The sequence below is a fragment of the Cydia amplana genome, chromosome 20 (assembly GCF_948474715.1).
Source record: "Cydia amplana chromosome 20, ilCydAmpl1.1, whole genome shotgun sequence".
NCBI classification, from domain to species: domain Eukaryota; kingdom Metazoa; phylum Arthropoda; class Insecta; order Lepidoptera; family Tortricidae; genus Cydia; species Cydia amplana.
Window position 1 is genome coordinate 12416417 of NC_086088.1, and position 19815 is coordinate 12436231.

The 19815-nt window shown below is 40.2% G+C and overlaps 1 protein-coding gene across 2 annotated transcripts in view; it reads left to right on the forward strand.

Moving 5' to 3' along the window:
• The window catches only part of LOC134657451 (alpha-2 adrenergic receptor), a 547428-nt gene that overhangs the window by 423738 nt on the left and 103875 nt on the right, over nt 1-19815 (forward strand). The gene's annotated exons all lie outside the window — the stretch shown is intronic.

Sequence of the window (19815 nt, forward strand, 5' to 3'; positions counted from 1 at the left end):
GAAAGACTGAACAATATAACTTTAACATGCAACTATGAACTAAGATCGAAGCACTTTTAATGGTTTGTTTTGATTGTAATTTTAATGGAAAGATTTTAAAAGCTAATGTATTTTTATAGGAATGCAAACTAAAATAAGGGAAATATTGGAATGATCTCACAGTTATGCTATCCGTAGTTGTAAGCCGGTAGGTAGTGAGCTCCAATCCTGGTGATTTTCCTGTCCGTGATTTTTATGATGTTTGCACTCGTTTTTCACCCGGTGTTGCTTATAGATCCAAGATAATGCTGTTCTGCAGGGGCCGTGCACTTTGAAGTTATGATGATCACGGCGAAGACCTCAGTTTTATTTATGTAGCAATCTCGAAGACAACTGAAGACGGGCGATTGTAGTTGTATGCTTCTCACGATGCGCTGCGACCTCCAATCGTAGTTCCGTCGTGATGAATCGCAGAACGACGGATGCGATATTAACGATTTTATTTCAAATCGCGCTTGTAACGGTCCACTGTCATCTACTACGGCGTTTAAGGACCATATGTTGGTCTAGCTACTGGAGAGAAATAAGTGGACTGTAAAACTTATGCAAAAATATATTAAAAACTACCAATTGACCGTTACAATAAATCAGAGCGCGGCGCGTACAGTCTATCGCGAGCGGGACGGGCGCGAGCCGTCGTGTTTCGTGTGTCGCGGTTGGTGAGATAATGGCGTACGCGGTGCGCGGGGCGCGGTGCGCGGGCACGGCCGCGGATGGACGACCGGTTCTGCTCCGAGCGTCCAGGACTCATGAAGATGCGCTGGTGCTATCAGCACCACCATCGTTTAAATAAAACCCCGAGCGATAAGCGGAAGCTATTAATAGCGCTAATCTAAGTATCTGGAACTACGGCAATTAACCTGCTGCGATGGGCAAACTTTTATTTTGCTCGCTGCATGGAGTCGAACCCGCTACCCCATAGTAACAAAAAATATATTTATAAATGTTATAAGCTTATATCAGGGTTTTGGGTGTGCGATTGATTTTCTGTTTTTAGTGGCAATATATTATAATAATTACCCGCCCCGGCTTCGCACGGATTAACAAATTATACACAGACCTTCCTCTTGAATCACTCTATCTATTAAAAAAACCGCATTAAAATCCGTTGCGTAGTTTTAAAGATCTAAGCATACATAGGGCTGGACAGACAGACAGCGGAAAGCGACTTTGTTTTTTACTATGTACCTAGTGATATTCGCAATAACACTAATCAAGTGTCAACAGGCCCCAACAAGCAGCCGAGACATAATAATAAGCAGCCATACATCAACATATTAACCTTATTTTCATGAATATTTGTTTTTTTTTTCATATGGGTAGTTTATTTATTTTCAAACACATTTATGTTGTTATTAATTATATAATTATATTTTATATGAAAACATTTTAATACAATTAGTATTTTTCATCATTTATGCTCCTCAAAAGTCATAGAAATGGTCGATTCCGTTGACTTTTTTTGAGCAAAAACATTTTGATATTAATTATCCTTTGTATGGCAGCCGCCCTCAATAGTTAACTGCGACAATCAAATTAACCCTAAGTTCGGAGTTCGGTTCAACCGTTTTGTTTTGATGATCTGTCATTAATACAGACCGCCAAGTACCATGTTTCATTATTACCTAATATACCTATTTATTCTATAATATACCGCTGAGAACCATGATTCATTAAGAACGATGACAGAAATCAATGTCGCTATTTAAACTTTAATATATTATACTACTGGCTCTGTAAGTAGACTTCGCGAGCATAACTTACAGTTTAAGTTATGCTCGCGAAGTCTACTTACAGAGCCAGTAGTATAAATAGTATGCCTACTGAATAGGTATGTGTGGCTCCGCCATTTTGAAAAAAGTCCAAAGACATAAAATTTCAAGAGAATCGGTCGTACCTATATTGCGACCTGGGCCCGTTTCTCAAAAACAAAAGCTGTCAAAAAGGGACATCCCCTTGTATTACAAGTTACAAGTTTTTGAGAAACGGGCCCCAGTTGAGAAGAACATCCGGACATACGAAAGCATTTTTGCTCCAGCTGAAAAGGAGAAATTAAATCAAAGATATTAATTTCCCTACTATTTCGTATCGTCACAGTGACAATATAAAAGTCGCTAGGGACCAGTACTATTGTCACTGTGACAAAATACGAAATGGCGCTGAAGTTAAATTCCTTGGCCGTACTTGGTAATAAAATCTAGCAACGTTAAATCTTATAATAGTAGTTTATGCAACAGTGATATAATAAGGGTTCTTAAAATTCAAGGGTCGAAGTTACAAAACGAGACGTAGTCGAGTTTTGTAAAAAAAGACCCGAGAATTTTAAGAACCAATTATGAGCTGTTGCATACATTACTTTTTCTATGACAGCTGCAGCAACAAAAAAAAAAAAAAAAAAAAAAAAAAAAAAAAAAAAAAAAAAAAAAAATAGATTATTAAAAAAAAAAAGAGATTATTAAAAAAAAAGAGTTGTTATTTAAAAAAAATTGAGTTATTATTTAAAAAAAAAGAGTTATTATTTAAAAAAAAAGAGTTCTTATTTAAAAAAAAAAAAGAGTTATTATTGTAAATGAAAACATACCTCTTTCAATCAATATGATCGGAACTTGTATCTTTAAAAAAAATAAAGCAGTTGTATTATACTCATAAGATGACTGCTAGCAGTCATCTTATGAGCCTATAGACAAAGCATTCAAATGACATTGCTTTAGATATCACTGTCAGTCATTTAATTGACACATTTGAGTGCTGGAGTAGAAAAAATTTATTGCATTATAGTTTCCCAACCTCCTAAATCTTGCTCCGACCGCCCGAGTCATTTCAGAATCAGCAAAACGTCACCTCAGAGGACAATTGAAACACAACCAAATGCAGAAAGACGTAAAACATGGCTTTTAGTACCAAAATACAGCCTTTCACGCGACGAAGTATCGCCAACTTTACGTAAACGACGTAACTTGTGCGTTTCTCTTTGAATTTATGTCTTTTTGCATAAAGGCGTTTTTTTGGTTAGAAACTTTTAGGTCTATCGTTTAACTGAAGTTGGTAAAGACAGTATTGAGGATTTTCGATTAAGCCTCAATAATAAGTCCTATACCGTCTGATATAAGACCAATAAGGCTTAAGATAATGCTGGTAGATCAATCTGTGTTATAAATAGTAAATGTTGAGGTATTTAAGTATTTACCAATTTTGCCTTTGTCTGAGATAAGGTCAATGTGGCTAATTCCGTCATAGGGGCTATTCCGTCCACGAGCGTATATTTCTTTGATTTTCAATCGTAGGAAAAAAAACATTTGCTTTTGATTTCTGAAACTAAAAGCAATCGCAGCTTTGTCGATGAATTTATCAATTTTGTTCGTTGTTCGAGAAATACGCTACTGGACGGTATAGTCCTTATGACGGAATAAGCCACATTGACCTAATAATAGAAGTATTTTTGCGTAAAAAAAAATTGGAGATATGACATTTCGAACGTAAAGGAGAGATATCCTCTCTATGACGTTGTGGGAACACTAGATTGACATCGTGTGTTTTAACGGAAACACAGAATTGTTCTGATAAGAACAGTTTGCGATCGACTGACAACTCTGCGATTAAACAGAGAAACAGGACGTGCCCTGAGAAGGGCAGTTTGCGTGCTCTGAAAAGAGCAGTTTTATATCGTCCTGAGAAGGACGGTTTAATATCCGGAGCCTGCAGCATCCCCGTCGGACTCGTCGTGTCTTCAACCAGCGAGAGCGTAGCAGCGGAGCGAGACACGGCGCACGACGAGACGATGTTGACTCCACGGCGGCCGGCGAGCGAAAGGACCGCAGCCGGCGCAAAATTCAGTTTTATTGAGAGCGACTCGCGCCGCGCATGCGCAGTGGCACGCGCGCGCGCACACTCTTCCGCGCGCCCCGCGCGGGGAACTATCTCTGTCTCACTCTATTGTAAATATGTCTCTTTCTTTGATTTTTGTATATATACCGTGTTTTCTGTAAATAAAATGCTATTCTATTCTATTCTTGTACTTACAAACAAGCGTTTGAATATTACTAACCTTCTGATAACTATATTGGCCCCAGTCTGCCATAGTGGTGACCACCGACTCTGGATAAGAAGAAAGAAGAGGATCACAACCAAGAACATGGGTCCCGATGACGAGAAAAAAAGCGATGCCCCGGCGGAAGAAACCAGCCCATCTCCGGCAGCAGCACTCCTATCTCACGATGTAGCGGCGATATCACTCTCTCTGCGTGTCCCACCGTTCTGGCGAGACCAGCCAATACTCTGGTTCTGCAGTTTCGAGGCGGCCACTGCAGAGCTGAAGAGGAGCCAGGCGCAACTCGCGCAGATGGTGATCGCGCAGCTGGAAAAACAAGACATACAGAACATAAGCGATCTCATCTACTCCCCGCCAGAAGAGAACTACTACACCGTAATTAAGAACCGGCTTATCTCTGTGTACGAAGAGAGCAACAGCGCCCAGACGAAGAAGCTGTTATCCCAAGTCGAGCTCGGAGAGCAGAAGCCCAGTCAGCTGTTACGACGCATGAAGACGCTCAACAAAGAAAAGTTTCCCGAGACTACCATACAGATGATGTGGCTAGATCATCTCCCGCCACACATACGCTCCGTGCTTACCGTCAGCGAAGCTTTCAAAATTAAAACTACGTTGGAGGACCTCGCGCTGCTCGCCGACAAAATGTTGGAGCACACGCCAACATCGTCGCACCAGATCGCCGCAGTCTCTTCTCCCGCAGTCCTACCACCTTCGCTGCTACCGCCACCACCACCTCAACCGTCTACGTCAGCTCTCGACACCCAGTACCTCATCGGCGAGATAAGAAGGCTATCACTTGAAGTCGCCGAGCTCCGTTCGAGACCGCGCGAAAACTATAATCAACGCTACAGCCGCTCAAACCGCCGTTTCCCATCACGTTCACGGAACCAATCTCAAGACCGAAGCCCACGAAGCCGCAGAAGCTCGCCGATGCCGTACTGCCATTACCACCGTCGATTTGGTATGGACGCCCAGAAATGTGCACAGCCGTGCAGTTTCAAACCAATCCCGGCAACTCCGACATCGGAAAACTTAGCGTAACGTTGGCTGCGGCGGAAACCGGCGTTACCACCAAATCACACCGCCTCTTCGTACGAGACCGAGCTACCAAACTCGTCTTCTTGGTAGACACTGGGGCGAACATCTCCGTCCTACCAAGAACACCCGGCACGAAGGCGCAAGCTCTACCTTTCCAACTGTACGCCGCCAATAATACAGTTATACCTACCTACGGCGAGAAGACGCTGGAGCTCGATCTCAATCTACGAAGACCATTCCGATGGAAGTTCATCATCGCTGCAGTGTCGAAGCCCATCATCGGTGCAGACTTCCTGGCCTACCACTACATCATAGTCGACATCACCAGGAGACGACTGATCGACGGCAAGACCCTACTATATACGGACGCACAACTCTGTACTGCAAACATACCTACCGTGCGCAGTATAGACGTGAAACAATCGTACCACAACATACTTGCCGACTACCCTGGTACAACTCGTCTCACCTCCATGAAGCTCAGCCCGAAACACAACGTTGAACATTTCATCGAAACAACCGGACCACCACTTCACTGCAGACCACGTCCGATTGCACCGCACCGCTACGAACTCGTGAAGAAAGAATTTGCCAACATGATGGAACAGGGCCTATGCAGACCAAGCAAAAGCCCTTGGGCATCACCTCTTCACGTCGTACCGAAGAAGAATGGCGAATTACGTGTGTGTGGCGATTACCGACGGCTTAACGCAATCACTAAGCCCGACCGCTACCCAATCCCACGCATACGTGATTTTACCTACCAACTCGCCGGCAAGCAAACATTCTCGACCTTGGATCTCAACCGCGCCTACCAACAACTACCAATAGCAGCTCAAGACGTCGAAAAGAGCGCCATCATAACTCCATTCGGCCTATTCGAATTTCCGAGAATGTGCCCCGGACTCAAAAACTGCGGACAGACGTTTCAACGTTTCATTCACGAAGTACTGCGCGACCTCGACTTCGTGTTCCCATTCGTCGACGACCTACTTGTCGCATCGTCCGACGAAGCCACGCACGAGAAACATCTACGCGCCATACTAAGCAGACTCGAAGACTACGGTATCACAATCAACCCGTCGAAATGCGTATTCGGACAGCCATCGGTCAAGTTCCTGGGCTACGAAGTCAGCAAAGACGGCATTCGACCACCTACCGAGAAAGTTCAAGCAATCATCGATTACCCTAAGCCGAAAAACATCGATGAACTACGAAGATTCCTCGGCATGCTGAATTTTTACCGCGAAAATATAAAAAACGCCGCACAGATTCAAGCACCACTCTGCAAATACCTACACAATGCGAAGAAGCGCGACAAGACCGAAATCAGCTGGGACGGTGAAGCTGACGAAGCGTTCGACGCGTGCAAAGCGAGCATCCAAAACGCCGCTTTGCTCGCGCACCCCTCCCATCACGCCCCGCTAGCAATATTCAGCGACGCGAGCGACAAGGCCGCGGGAGCTTCACTGAACCAATTTATCAATGACACGTGGCAACCACTCGGCTACTTTTCCAAGAAGTTCTCAGACGCCCAGACTCGCTACAGTACTTTCGATCGAGAACTACTTGCAATATACCTGAGTACGAAGCACTTCCGGAAAATGTTCGAAGGCCGAGAACTTATCATTTTCACCGACCACAAGCCGCTCACCTACGCATTCACCAAAACCAGCAATAACAACGAATCACCGCGCCGCACCCGTCAGCTGTTGTATATCAGTGAATTTACTACTGATATACGACACATACCCGGAACGCAAAACGCCGCTGCAGACGCCCTATCTCGCATCGAAGCCATCGCAAGTCCATCTCCTATCGACTACGAACAACTATCAAGAGCGCAAGAGCGAGATAGCGACACCATCCGATCACTCGCACAGCAAGACAACCTATCGATGAAACAAGTCACAATTCCCGGAACTACAGTCAAACTCTACTGCGAAACATCGACGCCGCACTTACGACCTTACGTACCCGAAGAGCATCGCCGTGCCGCTTTCAACGCAGTACACAACATAAGTCATCCTGGAATCAAAACGTCACGAAAACTCGTCGCTCAACGCTACTTTTGGCCCGGACTAAATGCCGATGTAGGCAAATGGGCAAAAGTATGCGTACACTGCCAACGTGCGAAGATTCAACGACACACCACAAGCCCTATTTCGAGTTTCCCGCCAACTACGAGATTCGAACACATTCACATCGATCTCGTAGGACCTCTACCTACTACCGCCAGCGGACACCGATACCTACTCACCATGATCGACCGCTCAACTAGATGGCCCGAAGCGATACCTTTATGCGAGATCACCGCCGAAGAAGTCGCTAAAGCTCTATACGAAGGCTGGATCTCCCGCTTCGGCTGCCCCGCTACCATCACGACCGACCAAGGACGGCAATTCGAGAGTCGAGTATTTGCGTCACTCACCCGCTTACTCGGCGTCGAAAGAACCCGTACAACGCCGTACCATGCTCAGGCGAATGGAATTTGCGAGAGATTCCATAGAAGCCTCAAGGCTGCGCTCAAGGCCAGACTACAAATCGAGAGGTCATGGATCGACATAATACCTAGCGTTCTACTTGGACTACGAGCCGCCCTACGAACAGACACCGGTGTAAGCCCAGCCCTACTCACCTACGGCTGCAGCGTACGACTACCCGGCGAATTATTAACACCTACGCGCGAAGATGTCACCATGGACTCCGATTTCGTCGAAAAACTACGAGCGACCATACAAAGCCTAACGCCGACCGCAATGATCCCGCATGGCAACAAGAAACCCATTTTCGTCCACCGCGACCTTCAAACCTGCGAACAAGTATTCGTACGAGTCGACGCCGTAAAGAAGCCGTTACAAGCACCCTACGACGGACCCTACCGAGTACTAAAACGCAACGACAAAGTATTCACACTGCAGCTACCTAATCGCCAGTTGAATATTTCGATCGACCGCCTAAAACCCGCTTTCATCATCGCCGACACCGAGCAAGAAATACCTACAACTACGAGTACAACGGACATACCTACAAGTCCTACAACTTCAACGACCGCAACAAATATACCTACAGCTACGAGTTCAACGAAAACGCCTAACATAACTACAACTACGATCGCAACGAAAATACCTACAGCTACAACTACGAGTATACCTACAGCTACAACATCGAACAAAACTACGCAACCGATTGTATCACCGAGTTTACCGACATCACAACAAAACAACAACAACCAACAACAGAAAAAAGGAATCCTGAAACGAAGAAATGAACCAGACACAACCACGACCACACAAGTACCTACAAGCACGAGCACAACACGCCGAGGCCGCACTATTCGCCTGCCGGTACGCTTCGCTTGAGGGGGAACCCTGTGGGAACACTAGATTGACATCGTGTGTTTTAACGGAAACACAGAATTGTTCTGATAAGAACAGTTTGCGATCGACTGACAACTCTGCGATTAAACAGAGAAACAGGACGTGCCCTGAGAAGGGCAGTTTGCGTGCTCTGAAAAGAGCAGTTTTATATCGTCCTGAGAAGGACGGTTTAATATCCGGAGCCTGCAGCATCCCCGTCGGACTCGTCGTGTCTTCAACCAGCGAGAGCGTAGCAGCGGAGCGAGACACGGCGCACGACGAGACGATGTTGACTCCACGGCGGCCGGCGAGCGAAAGGACCGCAGCCGGCGCAAAATTCAGTTTTATTGAGAGCGACTCGCGCCGCGCATGCGCAGTGGCACGCGCGCGCGCACACTCTTCCGCGCGCCCCGCGCGGGGAACTATCTCTGTCTCACTCTATTGTAAATATGTCTCTTTCTTTGATTTTTGTATATATACCGTGTTTTCTGTAAATAAAATGCTATAAGGTGGGGCGCGATTCGACGCAGCCTCCGCAGCCGGAAGGCGGAAGAGGCCTCTCACACCCCTTCAAAAGGGGCGTCGAAAGACATCCACTACTATAAAATGCTATTCTATTCTATTCTTGTACTTACAAACAAGCGTTTGAATATTACTAACCTTCTGATAACTATATTGGCCCCAGTCTGCCATAACGTCATGGTAACGCATGGAATTAGTAATGGGGGTTTGTGAAAGGGAAATGGGGTTAAAAAGTGAACTTTTGGGATAATTTAATGTGTTGTTTGTTTTGTTTCAGGTAATTGGTGGTTTGAGCTGATTGTCGGTGTGAGTGTTTTATATGCTGACTTTTATTATTAGTAATTGAGTACTCATAACGAATGCGATTGACATAAATATATAATTTTCCTCAGGAAGCACTAATAAATAAAATATGAATTTTCAGGCAACCAGCAATTTAACCTACAAAATTTTAGGTTTAAAACTAAAACTGATTTTTTATATAGGTACTTAATATAAATTTCTTTTGTAATCAGAAATATATTAAGCACGTAAACTGTTCGTGGACGCATTTGAATTGCCAAAATTTACTACATGCGTACACTACACTAATTTTTCATTTATTTTGTGTCAATTGCCGTCAATACATTTTTATTCCAATTTGTACAATACAGTACAAAACAAATATTCTTTATTGCTCACCATACCATACCATACCATACCACCACACATATATTTGTACCATAGGTATTAAAACATATTTTTATTGGGTCTACCGCGAATTATAATTTTTTAGATAGGTACCTTTTTTCCGATGCTTCGACTAAAATCGCTAAAGACCCGAATTAAAAAACCTCGTCAGTAACTGTTATTAACATAAAAATTTACAAAGTTTTGTACGGAACACTAAAAATACCTACTTGTAAGTACTCAAAATAAGTAGCCCAAATTGTAATATAAAATATTTAGCGTTCTGGAACCCGAGTCACAACTAAATGGCGGTGGCAAAGTGAATTGAAAGAAAACGGCCAAGTGTCGATCCAGCGGTACGTGACAAGCAAAGGTGACGTTTGAATTTAGGAACTCCTTTTCTAGAGATTGGAGATTGGGGAAAGGCAAAATTTTTGGTATTATATTTAAAACTTTCGCGTTTTGAACACATATTAACTCTCATTTATACGGGTCTTTCGCGAAATTTATTTTGTTACCTTTATTTACCGACGTTTTGCATATAACACAGGTTTCACTGGTCGTGGTCGCGGCTAACTGATGTCCCAGCAAAATGTCAAAACAGGGATTTGTCCCGTCCCCGTCGTCCGTTTGTGCCGTGGTGTTGTTGTCCGTGTTGTGTCGTTTGTGTCGTGATGTTGTTGTCCGTGTTGTGTCGTTTGTGTCGTGGTGTTGTTGTCCGTGTTGTGTCGTTTGTGTCGTGGTGTTGTTGTCCGTGTTGTGTCGTTTGTGTCGTGGTGTTGTTGTCCGTGTTGTATCGTTTTGTGTCGTGGTGTTGTTTTCCGTGTTGTGTCGTTTGGCCTGTCTATAAATGTGAGTTAAAATTTTTGGTGTTATCCATAAACGCACTATTGAAAAAACTTCTGAACAGCTTAGGGAACACTGGGTACAAATTGTACCGTACAACATATTTTAAGTATTAAAAACTGGGCTTATGGCGCAAAAGCTAACTAATTACTTGAGAGAGCTGAGACATGAGATAAAGATAAAGATAAAGATAAAAGATAATTTATTCAAGTAGGCATAATTACAATGCGCTTATGAACGTCAAATAAAGCTAGGTAGACCGGCTGTGCTTTGTCAAGACACTTTTACTATTTAGTCGTGTTTAAACTCCAACTTCCCGCTTAGGCCCCAAAGCAAAACCAACCCTCCCCAAGTGTATTAAGATCAAAATGTAGCGAAGGCCGAAGGCCGAGCTCCGCGTAGGGCCGAAGGCCCGGAGCGTCCTTTACGATTTCCCAAGCACGCGAGGCCGAAGGCCTAGCTTCGGGAATGATGTGCTTGCATGCAGATCTTTTCTTTCAAAAGTACAACTTCATTACTTTTTCAAACAACTACACAAAAACTACAGCACCAAAAACAACAACAACAGTACCAACTACATAACAACAACAACAACAACACGCAAACCGCGGGGCCCTAAAGCAACCAACTACTTTAGATTAAAAACCTTAGTTCTGATTATCACGACTAACGTATCATGCCTAAGTGAAACTTTAACTATCACGTCTGACAACTACACATATCTAAGTGAAACTTTACTTTTGGCGAACATTCGGCGAACTTGTCAAGGAATGTCGAACTCCGAAATGGTAAGTTTCTCTCACAATCGGATGCCTTTGCGGCAACGAGTCACGTATACTGAATTTAATAACTCGTACGCAGTAGACAGTGGATTTCAGTACGAATGTAATATGATCATACACCAGTCTGACTTTGAGATTTAAATTCTAATTATTAAAATAATAATCGCTTTTTTAACAAAATTAACGGCCCAATTCGAGCAATGCTGCTAAGAGTTCACTGCGGTACGATGCCGATCTGTCAGTGTCAAAAGTGACGTTTCGACGACACTTCTTATACTGACAGATCGTTATCGTACCGCATTAGAAGCATTGTTCGAATACGACCGTAACTAATTTATTTTTGATGTACATTATTAACTGTGAAAATGATTCCAGTTAGTGTTAGATGTCGGATATTTGCAGTTGCGATAAAACGAAGGAGGTTGGTAATTATAATAAAATACTCGTAACTTTTTATAACTTTTTAACGGCCTCCGTAGCCTAGTCGGTAGTGACCCTGCCTACGAAGCTGGAGGTCCCGGGTTCGAATCCCGGTAAGGGCATTTATTTGTGTGTTCATCACAAATATTTGTTCCTTAGTTATGGATGTTTTCTATGTATTTAAGTACTTATATGTATCTATATTATTATATATATCGTCGTCTAGTACCCACAACACAAGCCTTATGAGCTTACCGTGGGACTAGGTCGATTTGTGTAAGATTGTCCCATAATATTTATTTATTTATTTATTTATTTATTTATAACTAATGTTTAGGTATTTACAAGAAGAGTCACAATTCGTCACAATACGATTTGGTGGAATTTACAAGCGCAACGACGCTCTACATCTTTAGTATGCTTTTTAGTGTAATATATCTTACTATATCACTTTAAACTCTCGCGTTTTGTACACAGATTTAATTACACAAACCGCACAAACGGTCTACCGCGATATAATTTCTTTGTTTTTACCTTAAATTCCGACGTTTCAGCTGAGTTGCACCAACTGAGGTCACGGAAAGACAACCATAAGGTAAAAACAATGATATTATATCGCGGTAGACCCATTTGTGTAATATCTTACTGTTCCTCAACTGTGTGCTGTATCCCGCGCTGCATGGCACGTCTCCCCTAAGCTGAAAATGTCAGTTATCTTGATTTGCTGCCGACGTGCATGTTACTTGCATCCAATCTTGCCCTAGCATCCCCAATTTATAAACCCGACGTGTTGCTATACAGTGGCTCGTAAGCGGGACTTGCCAACTTTATGGGGTTATATCTTTCAAGTATTAGTTTCAACACAAAGTCGCATACACGGTAACCTCTAAGTTGGAAACAGAAATATAAAATGTTAAATTTAAACAACAACCCTTTATTAATTTTTCATATGTGTATGTTGGTCAAAAGTCGTGGGTTCAAACCTCGGTTGTGCTATATAGAGCAGAAAAAATAGTTTTCGATCAAAATCAAGAAGTTAATTTGCTATTGAATCATATTAAACACTTTTATGCAAATTAAGCGCAAATTAATTTAGCGCCGGTCCGTCACCGTCAACGCAAGCTCCTGATGACACTACTCGGTACGGAGTGAAACATTTCGAGCGTTTTCGACTTAAAATACGTGAGTGACCCGTTTTTAATATATTTAATACTTTTATGCAAACTTTTAGAGATTGGATAATGTTGTAAAATGCAAAAATATTTTTATCATTTTAAGTAAAAGGTACTCTACAAAGTTCAATAGAAACGTAGTTAGGTATAATAATAAAGCAAATAACTTCTTCAGAACATGTACGAGTATGTTATTAACGAAGCTTGTTGCTGATTTGCATTTGTAGCAATCTTACACATAAATAAATAAATAAAATTCTTTTATTTCAGACAAAGTCCATAGCAACATAGGTACATTAAAATTACATTTGGTACAAACAAAATTAAACAGAAATACAATTACAATTAATTATTAATAGCTACTATTTACACTTAACACTAAAATACCCCCTTACAATACACAAATTAAAATAGCCCCTGCAAGTGCTGCAACAGTGGTTGACATATGCGCAGTCAAACCTGCTCGCAATCATTTTCATTTCACATAGGTAAACAGGATTATTGTAAAGATTTGGTTATAGTTATTAAATAAATTCAAATAAGTACGTAAATATTCTTTATTCCACTAGTAATTTTAATGCATTTTACATACCTACATGTAAAACTACAAAGAAATTTTATACGAAAATAGGACCAGGTAACAACAGGCAGTAATAAGTTTAATCCATATACATAAAAAAAATCATTTAACTAGGTACTTTAAAACCATCCTGTATACTTTGTCTTTATTTAAACCATCGTTATTACAGTAGTATCTCGCACTTCTCTACACTACCAGTTTATAATAATAAATCACATGTTTACTTCTTGTTATCTCTATAAAAGACTCGCAATTTAAAATGGCATCTTTATTCTTTCAAATATATGTTGAGGACGTGCCACTTGCCATTTGTGACGTTATCTATGAAAAGGGACCTTATTGTCGATGGCGCTTACGTCATTATTAATGATGCTCCGATATAAATACAATGCCGCCTGACGCTGTGCGGCGTAAGCGCCATCGACAATAAGGTCCCTTCTCATTGATAATGCCCCATTTAATTGTGGAAAAGAAATCGTTTTTACTTTTGGAGTTTGGTTTCTGAATACAAATTTTTCAGTACCATTTTTAGATATAAAATCGTTTTTCTTTTTGAAATTTGATTTAGTGTAACATGTAGGGTTAGTTGTTGATCAATGAAACACTAAAAGTTTAAGCCTTCCTATCTCTGGTGTTTTTAAAGTTATGAGTGTGATATTTCGTATGAAGATAAACAATTTATTTGGCTATCATATGGCGTTCTTGGTTTCTACTTATTTTTAACAGTTTCTGTATTATAAAGCTTTTTTTGAAAAATGAGTTTTGTTTCATTGTGTACTTGTGCATGTTTTCAATGAAACACTCTAATTTTTACAGTGAAACAGATGTAATATATATAGTCTACCATGAAACATCCTTAATAAACATTGAAACGTTGTAATAAATAAGTTACATTAATACATACATCCTTTCAATCAATTAATGAGAAAGGAAAGGAGAAAATAGTGGTAGGCTGAAATTTGTTATTTAAAAGGTTTCCAAAATATGGAATCGTTATAAGATTGCTGAAATATCTAAAAGCGAAAGACTTGTTTCATTGTACGCACACCTAAGTTTCATTGTGAATCGAAAATCTGGCCGGCACTTACGGCATGCTGCGAGAAAGGCGCCTTTTATGTCCACGGAGCATGATTGCCAACTAGGTGGACGCGGGAGGGTTTTAAGTATCTCCATGCTTGATATCATACACTTTCTTGCAACATAGTGATTATAAACGACTGTTTCAATGTTAGACATGTGACCTTAACCTTGCCATCAATGAAACATTCAACATATAAACTATCCTATCTCAGCCATTTCTAAAGTTAAGTATCTTATATTATGTCATATGATAGACAAATTATTATCAATTTTCATGGTATTTTAGTTTCACAAAATTCGCACATAGTCTTTAATTAATTAAAAAAATAATGAGTTTGTTTCATTTTGTACTAATACTGGTGTTCAGTGAACATCATGTTTCATTGTTTACTACATAAATATGTTTCATTGTGAGACTAGGGGGTGTTTTTTTAAACAATTAAAAAAAAACTGCACCAAAAAGTGAAAGAAATTTAAAAATATTTAGCTCCAAAGTAACTTTAATACACATAGAACACAACAAAAAATTAAATAACGCCAAACTAGACTATATCTTGGTAAAAAATTGCGAAACATAAATGAAAAATATTACTTTTGTCGGGATCCCTTTGTTTCCCACATAATTATTGCTTCGAATTTCGATACTCAGAAATTGATATCCATATGATTTATGGACATAATCATCAATAGTCATAATTTTTGTTAAGTACAACGTTTCATAGTTCTAATATTAATGATCTATAATATTAAACACTATAATCACAAAAGTTATAAAACTGATGAGTATAACATTCAAAGATCTATCAATAATTATTCAGAAATATTTTAAGGCATATATTTCATCGTACTAATGGTCGTTAATCATATCTTTTTAATGTCATCCCTTTGTTTCCCATAAACATACTGTTTGGAATTTCGATTGTCAGAAAATGATATCCTTATGATTTATGGACATAAACATCAATGTTTATAATTTTTGTCAAGTATAATGTTTAATATTTATAATATTAAAGAGCTATAATATTAAACACTATAATCATAAAGATTATAAAATTGATGAGTATAACATTCAAAGGTGTAGGTAACAATAATTATTCAGAAATACTTTCAGGCTTATATTTTAACGGACTAATAGGTCCTTAATCATTATCGTTTTAATGACTAAAGTGAATTACGTCTAAGAAACCAAATCAATAACTTCCTTCATATTATGTCATTATTACTCTACTCTCTCTACTATTAGATATTTGAAAGTTCATTTCATTATGATTTTTCGATAATAATTATGTCTTATTAAAGTTATGATGAAAAACGTTATGAAATGATAAAAGACGATTTTACCTAATCCTTACGTCCTTACGTCTTAAGCGATCAGTATAGAAACGAATTAGAACAAAAGAAACTTATTTCCCCATCAGGTAGGTTCGTTAGTTACCTTGTGTCCCTCAGAGCGGAAATAGGAGCCCCGCCTAGCGGGGCTCCGTCGACTCGTTGGCGGGACAAAATGGCTTAATAAGCTACATGAAAAATAAGAAATGGCGGGAAATCAGTAATCCAAACAAAAAAAACCTGTTTCCTCAGCGAGGTTCGTTAGTTACCTTGTGTCCCTCAGAGCGGAAATACGATCGACTCGTTGGCGGGCCGAATTGGCTTAATATGCTACATGAAAAATAAGAAATGGCGGGAAATCAGTAAGCCAAACAAAAAAAACCTGTTTCCTCAGGTAGGTTCGTTAGTTACCTTGTATCCCTCAGAACGGAAATAGGAGCCCCGCGCAGCGGGGCTCCGTCGACTCGTTGGCAGGACGAATTGGCTTAATAAACTACATGAAAAATAAGAAATGGCGGGAAATCAGTAAGCCAAACAAAAAAAACCTGTTTCCTCAGGTAGGTTCGTTAGTTACCTTGTGTCACTCAGAGCGGAAATAGGAGCCCCGCGTAGCGGGGCTCCGTCGACTCGTTGGCAGGACGAAATGGCTTAATAAGCTACATGAAAAATAAGAATTGGCGGGGAAATCAGTAAGCCAAACAAAAAACAATCTGTTTCCTCAGGTAGGTTCGTTAGTTACCTTGTGTCCCTCAGAGCGGAAATAGCTCCGTCGACTCCTTGGCGGGACTAAATGGCTTAATATGCTACATGAAAAATAAGAAATGGCGGGAAATCAGTAAGCCAAACAAAAAAACCTGTTTCCTCAGTTAGGTTCGTTAGTTACCTTGTATCCCTCAGAACGGAAATAGGACCCCGCGCAGCGGGGCTCCGTCGACTCGTTGGCTTGTCAAAAGTTTCATTTTTTTTAAGGAGTACCAACAGCTAAGAAAACATTATACAGATTTAGGTAGGTACCAATACCAAGCCAATTATTTCATCACTTTAAACACTGATATACACCTAAGGTATCCATAACAAATCCAGGTCAAATGTACAAACCTGTTAAACTGTTTATACGACAACGGTTTCACTCACTTGAATTTTTAGTCGCTATTGGCGACATGTTTCGGGCCCTTCGGGGGTCCATCTTCAGGCTCGAGTGCTCGCGGCGACTGCAACTCGTGCACTGATGATCGCGCGAAAAAATAAACTGTTTTGACTAGAAGTCAAATACCCTATTCAGTCTTCATTCAAGTCCAATTCCAATTTATAGTTACGAAAATAGTGCCCCAAAAGGCTACGACATTATAACGCTTGTATTAGCGTAGCGTAGCCCGTAGCACCTCTACGCCGTAGACGTCTACGAGAATTGACAAGTTTACCTTTCAGTAACAATAGCCTGTGTAACACAAGCGATTTTGAACCATATCATTTATATTTATGGTCGGTTTTGCACTGGCAATGTTTAATGCAGGTGTTACATTGGCTTATTTGCTCGCACACTCACGTTGCGTTGAGAGAGATTGCTTTTTTACCATCTTATTTTATACGGGAATATATTGGGGATGGTGGTTTTTGGAATTATATTTCACGGGAAACTATAATATGGGGCATTATCTATGAAAAGGGACCTTATTGTCGATGGCGCTTACACCGCACAGCGTCGCGCGGCATTGTATTTATATCGGAGCATCGTTAATAATGGCGTAACCGCCATCAACAATAAGGTCCCTTTTCATAGATAACGTCACATATATACATTTGAGTAGGGTGACCAAATTGTATAACAAAAATTTTTCTTTTTTCTACTTGTCATTTGAAAAAGATATAATATATCATTAATGGCGATGAACAATAATTAACTACATCATTACGGCCATATTCGAACTTTATGACACGTCAAATAATAGAGATTGAAACGATATGGAAGGGATATGTCAGTGTCAAACAAGTATCAAAAGTGACGTTTCTTCAAACAAACGCGTCACTTTTGACACTTGTTTGACACCGACATATCCATTTCATATCGTTTCAATCTCTAGTATTTGACGTATCTTAAAGTTCGAATACAGCCGTTAGGATCCTCTTTGAATTCTGCTGATGTCTTGTTCTCTTGCTACCCAAAATCAGCCTGTATAAAATAAGTGTAAAATTATTTTAGTGGCTAGAAATAGGTGGTTATTAAATGCTTTGCATTAACTCGGTTGACCATTTGATAATAATTATAATATATAGGTACTCACACTCATACTCATTTATTTATCTTATACCTTTAAACGAGCAATTCTTGTATATTTATTTATTTATTTATATGTATATATATTTCGGGGATCTCGGAAACGGCTCTAACGATTTCGATGAAATTTGTTATATGGGGGTTTTCGGGGGCGAAAAATCGATCTAGCTAGGTCTTATCTCTGGAAAAACGCATATTTTTGAGTTTTTATATTATTAATATAATTACATATTACACGTCAAAATTGATATTCACTTAGATAAATTGAGTAACAATTATTATTATCTTTATTTGTCTTCAAGCTTAAGTTAGGTTATTTTACTTATTTTATAATATGGATATAAAAATAAAATACAAAAACACTTACAAAAACAATACAAAATACTTATAAACATATTATAAAAAACCTAACCTACCGTGCCGCCAGCAGCGGGGCAAGGCCCAAGCTACCGGTGGTCAGGGCCGCAGAGAGAGGAACCGGCGGACTATCCGCGCCGTGTCTAAGATCACCGCCTTCTGCATCTGGCCCTTGATCCAACCACCTAGCGAGAGTCTCTCAAGATGTTGGTCGAGACTCTTCGCTATTAGACCGTTCACTGAAACGACTATCGGGACAATGATCGTCGAATCAACATTCCACATGGCGGTTATCTCGTGAGCCAAGTCTAGGTACTTACTGGACTTAACAATTATTATTATTAAGTTACAATTACATTACTTTTTTTTTATTAGAAATAGGTAAGCATTTGACCACAATCTCACTTGATGGTAAGTGCCGATGCACTCTAGGATGGAACATGCTTACCTAAAAGATGTCTATTCACTCTCGATTTAAAAAGATCCAACATTACTATTACAGTTTAGGTTGGTATGTCACATATGATTACAATTATGAGTATAATGTTAATTAGATTTGTTTCATATAATTATTTATTTAAAATGTCAATTGGATTGTAAATTATAAAAGTCATTTAGACTGTAAAAGGCGGAGGAGCCATTTCTTTAGTTGGCGTATGAATCAGTTAAATAAATAAATATTAGGGGACATCTTACACAGATCAACCTAGCCCCAAACTAAGCAAAGCTTGTACTATGGGTGCTAGGCGACGATATACATACCTACTTATATACATAGAAAACAGTTGATAGATTATGTCGTGGTGATGTCCTTCGGTAATTTGTTATACATATTGGGACCCAGTACGTGCATGATTTTGGAGGACTTAGTCAGTCGGTGGCTGTTATATCTCTTATAAATTGTCATTTCCATTAACTCCAATCACACGTACGTATAACCAAATCCCTCGACGGCTATTACGAGTCTGTGCCGTAATAATAGAAATTCTGGCCTCGGGAGAATTAGAGGGGTATTAGGAGAGTTAGGTTTCAATGGTATTAAGATAAGCTATATTGCTGAGATAGGCTTTACAGAATATACCTAATAAAATAATAATAATTCAACCTATATACACGGACATAATTCGACCTACAGACATGAAGCGCTGGCGGTCCAGCGGTAAGAGCGTGTGACTTGCAATCCGGAGGTCGCGGGTTCAAACCCCGGCTTGTACCAATGAGTTTTTCGGAACTTATGTACGAAATATCATTTGATATTTACCAGTCACTTTTCGGTGAAGGAAAACATCGTGAGGAAAC